The sequence below is a fragment of the Calypte anna genome, chromosome 4A, assembly GCF_003957555.1.
Source record: "Calypte anna isolate BGI_N300 chromosome 4A, bCalAnn1_v1.p, whole genome shotgun sequence".
Lineage (NCBI taxonomy): Eukaryota > Metazoa > Chordata > Aves > Apodiformes > Trochilidae > Calypte > Calypte anna.
In genome coordinates, this window is record NC_044248.1 from 8,133,383 (window position 1) to 8,147,826 (window position 14,444).

The following is a 14,444-nucleotide window of genomic DNA, read 5'->3' on the forward strand; positions in this document are numbered from 1 at the left end:
TGTAATCCCAATTTAGCTGGCCTGGAGCCCCTACAACTTCTATCTGCTAAAAAAAAGGACTTAATGGTTTCAGTGCCCAAAACCTGGGTGTGGAACCCAGGTCCATCCTCCTGCCTGTTGGCTGTAGGAGCTGTCATTTGTGTTACTTCAGGAAAACCTTTGTGCCCTTCTTCCCCATGTAACCACTGCTGAGCACTTGTGGGACATTCCTGCTCTCCAGACGAGCAAAGAGAATTGGCAATTCCTCTTCAGCAACAGGAGTCAAAAATGAAAGACAGGAGGTCTTTGACAACAGCAACAAAAAGTAAGTGTATACTATTGTAGTAAAAAACTGCTTCTAGTGAAGTAATTTCTTTAGTAGTCACTTTTAAAGACTTGCTTAATTGTGGCTCCTTAAGAAAGCATTATGGAAAACAGACTCTTCTTGTAAAATCTATTCTTTAGTTTGTCTATATATATACTCACACACAAAAATAAGGACAGAAAGTACATTTTTTTTTCTTTTTTTTTTTTTCTTTTTTTCTTTTTTTTTTTTTTTTTCCAGGCTATAAATTTAGTTTCACCTTTTGATTCCCCTGAGCAGCTCTGAACAGCAGCAGGTATGATTAAGGATTCAAGGTAGCTGGCAGTGAGGAAGTTTGCCCTAATCTATCTTGACTTTGCACTCCATGTGTTTGGATGCCTAATGTCTATGTGGAACTCACAGTAGTTCACCAGGTTACAGCTTTCTCTATTTTAGTCACATGCACTGAAAAAACTTTGTGCAAATGGAGGTCACTTTTGTTGTCGTCTTTTTTAGCCAAATTAGGGGATCAAAGCCATGTAAAACCTTTTGTAATGAAACTTGAAGCCACATGTAATGAAACCAGATAGTTTTTCCTTTCAGACCTAAAATCTTTCCTGGTTTCAGGCAGTACTATTAACCTACATCTTGGTCTGGTCTGTAGCTTTGTCCAGCTTGGATTAGATTTGCAAGCAGTTTGATAAATCTGGGCTGATTTACAGCCTGAAGTAGATAGAAAACAAACAACAGAACCTGAAGTTTGGCCTGCTTTAGGCTCAAAATTGAGCATAACCTCCTACTGAATAATTCTGGATTTTTGTGTCTTTCCAAATGCCACAGGGAAAGAGCCCCCTGCATCTTAGATCCACCACAAAAAACATAATGCAGTGGTAAAAGTAGAAGTAAGTTTTATAAATAACCTTTTCTGGGAAATCTCCTTTTAGACTTAAAGAAGGAATGTGTACAGAGGGAGACTGGGGAAAATTTTTCTTCCTTAGCACCAAGAGCTGAATGTACTCTTTGTTCTGACGACAAGTGGTATATCTATCAAAGAGTGCTTTATTCATGCCATCCACAAACTTGCTCATTCTCTTTTAATTCAGCTTAAAAGGAAGATGACAAACATCAGCAGGGAGCTATTTAGCTAAAGGAAGTGTAACATTCAGGAAAATCAATACAGATTTGCAAAGAGAGTGTGGCTTAAACTTAGCATGAAAATAATGTGAGTTATAGCAGCTCTAAGGGCTTCTATTTCCCATCTGCTTTTAAGTATAGAGGGTCTAGAGAGTCTAGATACAAGATATGTCTTCAGAGAATAAGAGGATACCTGTGAACAACATCTTACACCATCATTTCACAAAGTGGATTCTTTCAAAAATGTTTCTTTGCTGGTTTAAAGAAATCCATAAGCCAGATTTTTCTTCAGAAACTATGCTGGTTCTTGGTATTTCTACCTGCTACCAGTGCACATGCACCAGGTGATACTCGCATCTGGGCCAGGCCATCTTGGTTTCAGCATCAACAAACAGGAGAAAAAAACCAATCCCATAAGAAACAGCTGTGCAAAATTTGCCTTAAGCAAAATCTGAGGGAGCAGATGCTTTGCTGAGTTGGACTGAAGTGGATGACACTCTGTGCCACTTAAGGGAGAAGCTCAAAGAAGCTGATTGAAGCTACCTGTATATTCCAGTATTTGGCCAGATGGAATGGAGCATTTATTTTGAGACACCTTTATTTTTATGTATCTAAATAGTAATAGTATCAACACAATCACAGCTTTTTAAGAACATAATTGATTCTTGATAAAAAAGCATTTTTTTGCACACAAGTAAAATCCCAGAAGTGTGGCTCTGCAAGCCTGAAAACACAACTTTTTCCACTACCAAAATTTAATACCTGGACTAAAAGGATTTCAATCTGTATAACATTACAATGCATTTAATATCTAAATTCTCTTTCTTATTTAAAGGCATCCTAAACAAGAGATCAGTGTGTATGTCCCTACAGGTCATGTTTCTTACTATAATCAATAGTGGGTACTCTCAAAGGACAGATGGACAGTTGAGGCTCAGCAACCTTGCTATGAAATCTATCCACACCTTGTGTAAGGTCAGTCATGCACGAACCTATTTATAGCTATCCTTTAAAAGACACATGAATCCTCTAATTCAATCTAGATAAAAATGCTGTTTTCCTTCATCTGAGGCATGAAAATGTGTATAAGAGATTCCGAAAAATTCCACATAATTATCCTGGTTGGTTGTGAAGTTTCCTTTAATCTTTGATCTATAATGTAGTAATGTGTCAGCTCGACCAAAGCAGTTTTATGTGCAGGAAATAAGACAAGCTGAGTAGCTTCATGGTTAATTGATTAAAAGGTTCTAAAGAAGGTGCAAGATCAAAGAGCAACTTAATGGTTTTATGTTACTCTAGAGAACTGCTGGTCCAATGTCTGACAAGATTGACCTTGGGCAATGAAGTAACAGGCAATTAAAAAAAAATTGCAAAACTAAAACATAGATCATATTTATCTAGTTCAGCATCCTTATTTCCTTTAGCAAGAAGTGGCACACCCCAATGCTCTAAGACAAGCTGCATTTTGTCAGCTTTTATGCTATACAGTCTAAATATTGACTACATCAAATTGCCTGTTGCCTATGCTTGCCCTGAAGAGGAAAAAAAAACAACAAACAGGCACACAGGAACTCAGTCCCGGGATGTCATGCTGTTAAAAATCTAGGAGAGCAAACAAAGGCTAAACTATAGCTAAAGGACAGTTCCTTGTAAATTCCTTGGCCTGTGGAATCACTGAGCTCCCTTCAGTGGCACTGGGAGCTGATGACACCTAGTAGCTTACACAACTGCATTACCTTGAGAAGTATATTAGGAAATGAAAGCTGCTCTAAAGTAATATAGCTGCTTGCAATAAAGGAAAGAAAAAAAAATACTAATGCATTGACTCTTAAAGGATTCAATAAGGCCATTGTCAAAATGACACTTTAAAACACCAATACTTTCTGGTTAGGGCTGTCATCACTAGGTTAGTCAAGACTCTCATGAGCACAGTTTGGTTTAGGTCATCTGAATGTGAGCTTTATGCTCACACAGAGGTAAAAGAGCAGGACTGGGAATATAAGGAAAAGGAAGGCAGGAACTACACACAGGAAGATTTCTGCAAGCTGCACTATGACCTCAATCCACATTTTTCTGTGTCCTGATCCAGTGTGGTATTTTGTACCCAGGACCAGATAAAACTTCGCTTGATCAATTAGGACAATCAGTTAAGGCACCAGCACTAATAAGACTGAAGTTTGATGCAGTCTGGCACTTGATTCTAACAATATCTGTCTTCAGTCCTTGGGTTTCTGGAAAGCAGTATTCCGGGTGTTTACAAGTCAGCTGCAGCCTCCCCTTCATGCATCAATGGTTTCACAAGTCAAACACTGAGTCATATTACAAGAAAAAAAAAAAAAAATCTCATTTTCCAGTTCTGCATTAATCCTCTTTTCATCAAAACCAAAGTATTGTTCCATGTATTTTCTAAGGCTTATACAGATGCTTTTGCCTCTCAGCAATAAATTCTCAACTCATTACAGTGAAGTAAGGCCCTTCCTCAGGCAGTCCTGCCACTGTTTCCACCTCAGCAGAGAAGAGAACTCTTCCTCTAGGTGTTTCTCTCCCCTCTAATACCATCAGGAGGCTTTGGCCATGTGTCCAGAGACACTTAGAGCAAAAATACAAAGGCACTGTCAAATCTGCAAACAACCTTCCTTGAAGGAAAATCATTCTGAAAGAGGCAGCAAGCAAATTACTGGAATATTCTCTATTGCAAATAGAGATCACACCACAAGCAACTGGGGAAGACTTCTTCATTTGTTGATTATAAATTAATTAACACATCTGACCAATGTGCTAACAACACCATAGTAGGTTCTACCATTAATGTCTTCTATTTAAAAGAACATGACTTTCAGGTCAAGGATGTAAAAGTTCCCTGTTGTTCTATTTACTTAAAACAAACAAACAAACCCTTACTACTGCTCCTGCTGGCCTGCACTGCTCCAAAAAGAAGAATTCCCCCCTTCAGCTGACAGCTCTGCTTAGTGCCTGATAAGCTGCCTTCCCTGGGTCACCTCTGAGTGGGAATTTCTGAGCTGTATAATGGGATTAGCTTTCCCACACCATTCCCGGAGAGCCCATTGTTGAATGAGGAATAGTTTTATTCATGGCAACAACTCAAATACAAACCCTTGGCAAGTCACATTAAGAAAAAATAAACAAACAAATGGAGTTCTGGCAGAATCTGGGATTTGCCCTATTGGAAATTTCTTTGTAAACTGATGGAGAAGTTGACTGATTTGGAAGGGACCACTATTAAGCTCCATTTGGAATGGAGCTAAAGAGTAATTTGTTAAAGGCTCTTTTTTTGTTTGTTTGTTTGATAAAAGATCTTTCATTGCCTCAAAGCCCTTTCCTTCACAAAGGTTCTAAAAACACAATCCCAATTCAGCTGCACATCTTTGGGATGGGTGTGGGGAAAATATCATTAGGACTTTCTGGGGAGGAGCTTTGAATTAAACATTTTACAGTTTCACAAGTACAAAAGTCAGGGGATTGTTGTGATTTAAGGAGATAATAATTTTCAATGTGCAAATTCCCTTTATTGGAATATAAATGGTGCCTTGAGGGCACATAAAAGCACTGAAACTGGGCCTGGCAGAATCAGTTTTATTGTATTCTACTGTGCAGAAACAATTACTTCAGTACAAATTGTCATATGCCATTTTTCAGCCTGATCAAGTTCAGTCTTATGACTGTAAATTACTTTGTAGTTGAGAGATATATCCTAACGTCTGTGGTTAGTACTGTCTTGAACCTTGTCTTTTATAATCTGAACTGCTCTTTTTGTTTTGTTCAAGTCATGAACACTTTTGTTCTCGTGTAGAATTTTATAGTCATACTTCCAGTCTTTTCACAATTCTAAATCTGAATTCCATTCTCAGAATGGTTTTGCTTCCGTGCTCAACAGCACTTCAAAGAGTCCCAATGGAACTGGTATTTCCTCTTTTTATTTTTCCAAATCTGATGTGTTTCCAATGTGTTGTTATTGTCACTTAGGCTTGGATTATCACCTCTGCTTTTTGTGGTGCTTCTGCTTTCCATAATGGACCTGTAGCCACCTATGCAGTTAAAATGCATGTGCAGCTGGAACTTTGGTTTCTGCAGCTTGGTGAACATCTCACAATTTAGATAGTGATTATGGTGTCTTCTAATATCACTTGTTTGCTTATGTATCAGCCAAACATCTACTGAAATAGAGCATCATTCAGAGTCTCATAAACTTCAAAAACTAAGCACACCGGGGAGGTGGGGTGAAGTGCTCTAGGGCAGTCACATAAATGTGGAAATACCACTGTAGAGATTAGCACAAAGCTCTCTGAAAGAAACTAGGTTATGCTGTGCAGACATTACCATCTCAGCTACCACTAATCTGGGAAAACCCTCATCACTAGATACGTGTTTTTAAGTCTGAAATATCTCAGGGTCTTGCAAAAATAAGAAATTTATCTTATTAAAATAATTTCTAAGCTTCCAGACTGGAGAGATGATTTCTCACCTGCTGCCACCACACCAGGCCCTGGGGAAAGGTGGTGCTGAGCTGGAGTCACTAAACCCAGTCAGACCTTGATGGGAGGCAATGAATTCTCCTGGCTTCATGCTAACTGTGTGGCACCATGCAATTTTCTTGCCATCCTTTTCCTCATCATTTCAGGTCCAGGGGTGCAGTGCATTTGCTGGCATGAGTCCATAGGCCTTATGAACACCACAATCCCTGCTCTGAGCAACGTGCTTCTGGACCCATGGTGGCTCTGGAAGCAGAACTACATTGGTACCTGCTCTATGCCTCATGTCACATGCTCCAGATAAATGAGCTCAGGCTCTCTGGCACAGCTCCCAGGGTTTGCTCTGTTTAGGGGTCTAGAAATTACACAGAGTACAGGACTCCAGAAAACTGTATCTGTACCCGTAAAACTGAAGGAAATAATAATACAAGCAGATTTTTAAAAGCACATGTACAAGTAGAATACCTGGATATTTTGGGGTCTGACGATCAGCTTCAGCTAGACATTCATCTCACCAATAAAATACCTGAGCTTGTCAAACCAGGAGGCTAAGCTTTTTGGTTTTGCTTTTGACAAGGTCCAGTGTCTGCGAGTTCTAAGAAATAAATATAATATTGATAGCAGAGAGAAGAAATGTTGTTCTAAGTAAAAGACCAGTCAGCCAACAAAAAACAAAGAGCAGGTTTAAATGGTCATTGCTTCTTCAATTTAAGAACAAACTATTAAATGAATTCCTAACTACTACTGTCACAATCCAAAGCCATATCATAAAACCAATCAAGTGCAAACTTGCACTCTGGTGGAGAGTGATAGTGTAAATAGTATTGTTATTTATTTAGCATCAAAGAAATAATGAAAATGATGGAAAAACTACTCATGCAGCACTCCTTGTCCTTGACAGATCACCAGTATTAAGGCAAAATCACAAAGCACCAGAATACTTATTCAAACAAGAATGCAGCTAATCAGAGAAAAAAAAAAGAAAAAAAAACCCCCAAAACATCAAACAAAAACAAACAATAAAACAAAACAAACAAACAAATCAAATCAAAACCAACTGGTGACCCAACCTGCCCCCACAGCTCACTGCTTTTCTTCACTACTTGGGGAGTGCAGGCAACTTCTATGCTAACAGATCCAGTCCTTCTGTGATTGTGTGAGGACACCAGTGTAGCTGCTACTGTTCATGCCCCACTGATTGCTTCACTTTCCACATGAATAACAACACTATTAATTATCTGCTGAATTCATCTTTAGAACACTGCACCAGTCTGCAAGAAATTATATATAACTTATGGGATCATTTTAGAACAGCATTCATTGTGTATATGCTATATAAAATGGATGAATGCACAGAATGTAATAATATTGCAGCACTGAGTCTGCATTGCTCTCAATAATATGTTTTACCAGTATTATTTTCAGTGGGACACAGTGCTTGGTAGGTTGGGCTTGTAATGAAAACGATGTAATTTTCATTTTTTTTGTACAGAAATTTCCCAAACAGTAGCTAATACAAGAATGTGAGAGGTGCATCGATTTACAGAGTAGCAAAAGAAGGAAATAAGCAAAAGAAATGGCAAAGGAGGGAGGATATAGAAAAAATCACCTTAGGGTCTTTTGTGTACAGTAAAATTTATATATATATATCATGTGAGCCATCTGACAGTTAAAGAGCACACTCTGGCCTGCTGAAAATTGAACTAATTTACATTATGGATTAGAAAAACTGTCAGAATTTAAGCAAATAGTAACTTTACAGAATGTTGAGAGAAGTTAAAATCTAAGCTTGGGACTTCAGGAATAGAGATATGGTATTGAGATTCTTAGAAGTGACACCACATTTTTCACTATTGAGTCAAAAAAAAATAAAACACCTGTGGGATGACATATGCTTCTCCTACTCTTGCAGCAACCTTGAAAAAGTCTGAACAGAAGAACTATTTAATAAGAAATAAAGCTAGCAGGTCCCTAATTCACAACCAACATAAAAAGGTGAAGGTGAGCTATGAGACTCCTTGCCACAGGCTACTGTGAATACTAATAGTCCCCTGGGGTTCCACAGGAGAAATCCACAGGAGAGAAATCCATTGAAGGTTACTGAATATGCAGCAGTCATCCCTGGCTCAGGATGTTCCAGAATGGCAAATGGCTGAAAGCTGTGAGAATTCTCAGGGGAATGGTTAAACTCAGTTGCCCTGGTTCACAAAGTCTTCCCTAAGCACTTTCTTTGGCTGTCTCAGCTGGGACACTCCACACAGGACACTGTGATGTATTAATCTTTGATCTGACCCAGTGTTCAGTTTAACAAAATTCTTTCAGTTAGAATGTGCAATACTGCTAAAATTAATTTTTGCAAGACAGTAAATTCATAGTAGTTTTTAAAACACAAAGCTCTCTTGTGAACTGAATTACCTTTATCAATATGAAGCTGATAGCAAATGTTATTCTGGCTCCTTGTTTGCACCTTGCCTCATGGTAAATACCTGCACCTGGCAGCCTTTCATCCTCTTCAGCATCCCACATGGTATCACTACTCATTTTTATTCCACAGTGAATACCAACTTTCTAGCTTCTTCCATCCCCAGCCTTTCTGACAGCAACACTTCTCTTTTCAGCCTACACTTGAGATTAGTCCCACACACTGCAGCATTCCCACTGGGACATGAGCCCAGGAGAGTCACCAGACAACCCAGACCTATAGGACCCACGCTGGCATCCAGCACCAGCAGCGTGGTCTGCAGCTGGGCACGGCAGGGACTCACTCACTCCCTACCCTCACCCTGTCCACCCTTTCTCAAAAATCACAGGATCATAGAGTGGCTGGGGTTGGAAGGTACATTAAAGATCATCTAAATACAGCCCTCCAAGCCATGGGCAGGAACACTTGGTTTCTCAAAAGATGGTTCTCAAAGAACCATCCAGCCTGGCCTTGAACACTTCCAGGGAGGGGGGAAGGAAGAAAACACAAATACTTTTATTCTACTACTTCAAATAAGGACTACAGCAGTGTACTATGATGAGGAAAACAGCAAAAACTTCTCTCCCTCCCACCTTTCTCTCTGCTTCATTACATAGTTCCTCATTCAAATCTTTCCCATCTTCTAGTTTGTCTTTTCAGGTCTCATATCAGAAAGCAGAACTGTGGAAAACCAAAATGACATCAGAATTACAGGAACTAGAACCCATCAGGAGAGGAGTTCTAAAAGTCATGAACTAGAAGACTTTGCTGTGCTCTGCCTGAAGTTCCCCTCTGATAGCCTAATTTTAATTTTTTTCCTTCTCTCTTCCATTCATGGATCCTTCTCTCTACTTTCACTTGGAAGCCCAGTGTACTATCCCTTCTCCTACCCCACCACTACCCCCCACTTTCCTGGGAAGACTTTATTTTATTTTTTTTCCCCTGTTTTGTTGTTTGTTTTACAAAGAGGATTTAGTTTATCCTTCTCCAAAATCTAGTAGAGCAAGTGACAGCAGGGCAGTCTTACTCCCTCACTTGCTGCTCCTGTGTGGGCAGGCAGCTGTGGGCTGTTGCTGCAACAGGTTCTGAAAAGAGAAAAGATGAAAACTATTACTGCCACCATGACTGTTACCACATTTCCCATCCTCATCACGATCCCTACAACCAGCAGTCCTAGATGGTTACTAGTGCTCAGCCACCAAATTGAACTAAGTCCTGTGGACCTTAAGTCTGGACCTTTCAAATCTCCACAGGCAGAACGTTTTCCTGCCATCCCTGGACTCAGAACACAGCCCAGTGCTCTCATTGCAGCTCTCCCCAGTGTCTGATCCAGCAAAGGGAACCTTGTGGATTCAGGTAAAAGCTGAAAGTTCTGTTAATGCTATGAAAGAGAACATTGTTCCCAGCTACAGCTTTTTCAGGGTCACGTTTGGTTAGCAACAAACTTCTGCCCCAGCATGTCCTCTGCAGCCCAAGATGTCCTGACTAGATGGACTTATTTATGTGCTTGTTAAAAGAAACAACCAACCAACCAACAAACTAAGGTAGAAATACTCTCATATGATGCCTTGTGAATTCGTGGAAGACTTTCTGTATTTAGTATTATTTACCTCATCCTGTGCAGGGCTATAAAGCCCAGTAAACTTGGTTTTTATTCAGTGTTTTATATACCACCACTGATTTGTGCCCTGCAGTGAGATAAAATTGGTAAGATTTCCCAACAAAGAACACAGTTTCTCTGACAACTGATGAATAACTTCCATCTCCACTTAAATTTTTTTCCTATTGTGCTACCTTTGATATCTGAAAGAACAGAAAACTTTGATTTCCCTCGTTTCTTTTCCCAAATCGAGAGATGCTGCAGAATGCAGAGCGTCAGCTTCCTCGGAGAATGCGAGGAAGTAGGAGGGAAAGACAGGGAATTATTGCCACCAAGTGGGAAAAAAACAAAATGCAGCAAGAGCCTCAACTTTTTTTTCTGTCTATGCAACCCTGCTAGGGAACATGTCAGTCAGTCAGTTCTCAGAATAGCACCCTAACCATCAGCTGCAAGTTTTCAGCTTTTGCTTCATTACTTCCTTCAGCAGAATTTATTTTTTTTTTCCTGCTTTAGAAATCTATTAGTGAGAGGGTTTTTTCCAAATAATAATAGAGAAATCATTTGGTGAGTGTTGTTATAGCCCGTTCATGTCTGGCCAACATTTAAAGATTATGCCCTGAAAACTTCTTTTGTGTGCCTAAAAGCAACTTCAAATTCACAAAAATCATCAGGAAGAGGACAAGGGCATTCTCTGTAGGGGCAAAAGAAAGTCCACCCTTCTCTTCTCTTTTTTTATGTGCATAGTGTGACACCCCCAATATTATATAAAACCACCAGTAATATATAAGAGCAGTGAACAGTGCTCAATGCGCTCAAAACTTTGAATATCCTGTCCATTTTTTTTAAAGGTAAATTCTGCTTTATATAGAGAATGTGTTGTTTCTTACTATTCTCTTACTGTCTCTTACTGTTCTCTTACTATTTTGTGTGCCATAGAGTACTACTTCATCTTTCAGGATATTTGGATATATCAACATGTATTCATCAGGTTTGAGAGGCCAGGGTTCAAGTCTATGCTCCAAATCAGTAAAAAGCAGATTTTGAATCTGAGTTTTCTGTAACCTGGTAAGCCTTCTATCAGTATTTAAAAAAAAAAAAAAAAAAAAAGTTTTGAACCCTTTGAGCATTGTGAATTCCAGAAAAGAATTAATAAATATATGTCCAATTCCCTCTTTTTCTCCCCCAGGGGTTTGACACCTACTTGCCTATGAAATCACAGCTTTGTCCTTAACATTTTTCATGAGCAGGGCACTGCCTGCTCAGTCAGCTTTGGTATTTTCTGTGAATCTTGCTCATGAGTGTTTAACTATGAAGAGTCAGTGGCAAGAACCCCTAAAAAAACCTGGGGCTGGGTTACTGGAATCCCAGTGCCCTGCAGGGAGACAGGAAATCAAGCACCATAAACTTCACATTTAGGTCCAGTGACTCAAAGAAATACAGGTTCCTAACTCTTAGTTTTTTTACTGTACTGGTGGGAATGGATCTGTCACAATAAATAAGCAGGGTACTTTTGCAGAAGTATCTGTGACTGTGGCATCATCTTAGAGATGGCAATGGAATGGACTGTCCTTCCTAAGCCATTGGCATCATCAGAATAAAGAACAAATCCAAACAGCCATTATTGATGGGAATATGAAAATTTAGAAGAATCAGAAAAAAAAAATCCTCACATATCTCATGTTAATCCTAATCCTAATGAAAACCAGAGCAATGATGAGTTAGCATCTCTCTGTCTATTTGGGCCTAAGTTCCCCTGGGTCACTCAGTTACTCAAGAACAACCTGAATTTCCTAATTATTTCAGATTAGCAGTGTATTCTTAAGAGTAATCAAAAAGCTTAGTGTGGAATTTAGTGCCAGTTGTCCATGCAACTACTTGAATTTGCTCAGCCCTGCACCTCAGTTCAAGAATGATACCCAAAGCACCACATCTACAGGCTAATGGTAGGGAACTGTGTCCCCCATGATATCCATTAAGAGTCTCATTCAGTTCATAAATTTAAGTGTCAAACCTATACACATTTTTGTTGTTCTGCAGCAACAAAACCTGAAAATTCTGCTGTGGGTCAGTCTGCTTCTTGGGAGTTTGCCTCTGAGTTTTACATAGGGCTTTGATCTGCTAATCCAAAGTCCTTACAGCAATTTAGCACTAGGTAATATGCAGTCTAGTAATTTCTGGTGTACTATAGGAAAAAAAAAATAACAAAACAATCCAGTAGTGTCTGTGGACTGTTATCTGGAATTGTTCAACTGAAATGGCACTGTTTAACACCAATTTTTACTGAGGACATAAGGGAATATTCACAGGCCCATCAACTTCTGACAGGCACTGAACTAATTATCTGATCAGCACTTGTCAGTGAAAGTGCCTGGAATGCCTAAATCTTTGCAGAAGAACCTAAAAACTACAATTAGGTGTCTACAGTCTGTTCTGTAGCTCACACTTATTGCCAGCCCTTGTAAAAAACTTTGCTTTTACAGAGTGCTATTTATAAAGCATGTAGACTGGTTAAATCAGGAAAAAAAGGTCTAGGGCATGGTATATAAAGACTCTCTAAGGAAAAACACTCCTAGAGTCTTCACTTTTAAATGTGCACCTTTTGGGACCAGTGATAATTTCTAACTTTTTATTGGAGCAATAAAAAGAATGACCAAATACGTTGAGTTAAGGAAACAGGTTTTGTTCTTTTACTGTTCTTACTGGATTGTAAGAGTTGTCAGCTCCCAACTGGGGCTAAAACTGCATTTGGCTTAGGAGTTTCTGAAATTATCTTAAATGAAAATATATCCATTTGTGTATTTTAGGTGAATATTACAGAATATAGTAAGATGTAATGCAAAACACTTTTTAAGGCTGTTGGCAGTCCCTTTTTTGTTTTTAGGAAAATATAGGAAACAAATCATTATAAAACACCGAATGTCTAACAGAAAGGCTGCTACAAATGGAGAGGGAAATGTTGACAATGTAAGTACTGAAATGATCATAAAAATACCAACTCCTTTCCTTCCACATTTGAAGGTCTGTACTACGAAGCAAAGTTCTCCCCACCATTTCCAAATTGGAGATGGCTAATGACAAACCTCACCCATTCAAAGGAACTGGTTAAGCAGAGGTATAAATATTCTCACAGAAGAAGATCTAACACCTGACTGGCTTATGTGATATTTTCATTTCATAAGCCTCAGAACCTATTTTCCTTTGGTGAATTCTCCTCTCTTGCAGTAATGAACTATTTAACTGTGACTAATGAAAAAAGAATCAAAATGCATACTGGTTTTATCAGGAGTGATGGATAGTTAATTAATCATTAGTTCTGTTTAAATTAGTTGAGTATTGTTATTATGAAAATGTAAGTAATCAGACCAGAGCTCGTTTTCATTTTCTTATTTCTTTAAGTTCACCTGAACCCACTCACATACATGTAAGTGACCACATTTCAGGATAAAAAAATCCTTGCAAATTATTAACCTTTTTGCCTTTTACTTACTTCCAAGAATTTAGAAAGGTAATGGTCATTAAATCAAATAAGTAAAAGAAAATATATCATGAAGAAACTCCTAACTGGAGTCAATGCTATACATGTAAGCAGTAATAATAGTAGCTCATGGCATCATATTTAGCACTAGGAAGTGGTACCATCATGATGGAGAAAAATGCTAAAATTTGTCATGATTTGTTGATTTATACACAGTGTAAGTATTACAGAATTTTTCCTTCTAAATTGTCCATCCCTCAAATATGTTTTAAAAATATCATAGACTAGTTCCTATTACAGCTGTCAAATATAGTGGGACACAGTATGAAAATACTTAATTTTAAACAAACACAACTTAGTACTAGTATTTTGACCCTTATTTCCCCATGTCAATATTCGGCAGGATTTTAAAAAATCCAAGTCCAGGTAAAACAATGAGGAAGGTATTCAAGGATCAGAGGAGCTGTAAAATCATATGGAAAGCATAATAAAAAAACATTTTAAGATTTCAAGGGTCTGAATGGGTGTTTGACCCTTAGGATATTTCTTCTTCTGATTCTTACCATGAAAATTAGAAGATATCCCTGGAGCTGTAGTTTAATCCAACCCATTTCTAGGACCCCAGGATCCATCTCACCCAAGGCCACCAGCAGCTTCCCAGCACCCAGGTGGCACGGGGCTAAGAGGGATGTCCCAGTGCTGCACCAAAACCAATCCAGCATGCCAGGGTAGGACCTCACGCCTGAAGGAGCCTTCCATGCAGGCAGCTCCCTGAGAGCCAGATGCAGTGATTTGTGCCAGTTCAGGAGATGAAATGCCCCAAGAGATTAAATGGAGGGACACCCATCCACTGGGCACCCACAGTTTGGAGGGAATCTCTCAGAGCCATCACATCCCACAGCAGGGCAAGCAGTGTGGGCCATGAGTTCAGTGTTCCAAGTGAAGCAGGACTCCCTGCTATACCACGTACACCACTGCACTGTAACAATGATTTATTTTGC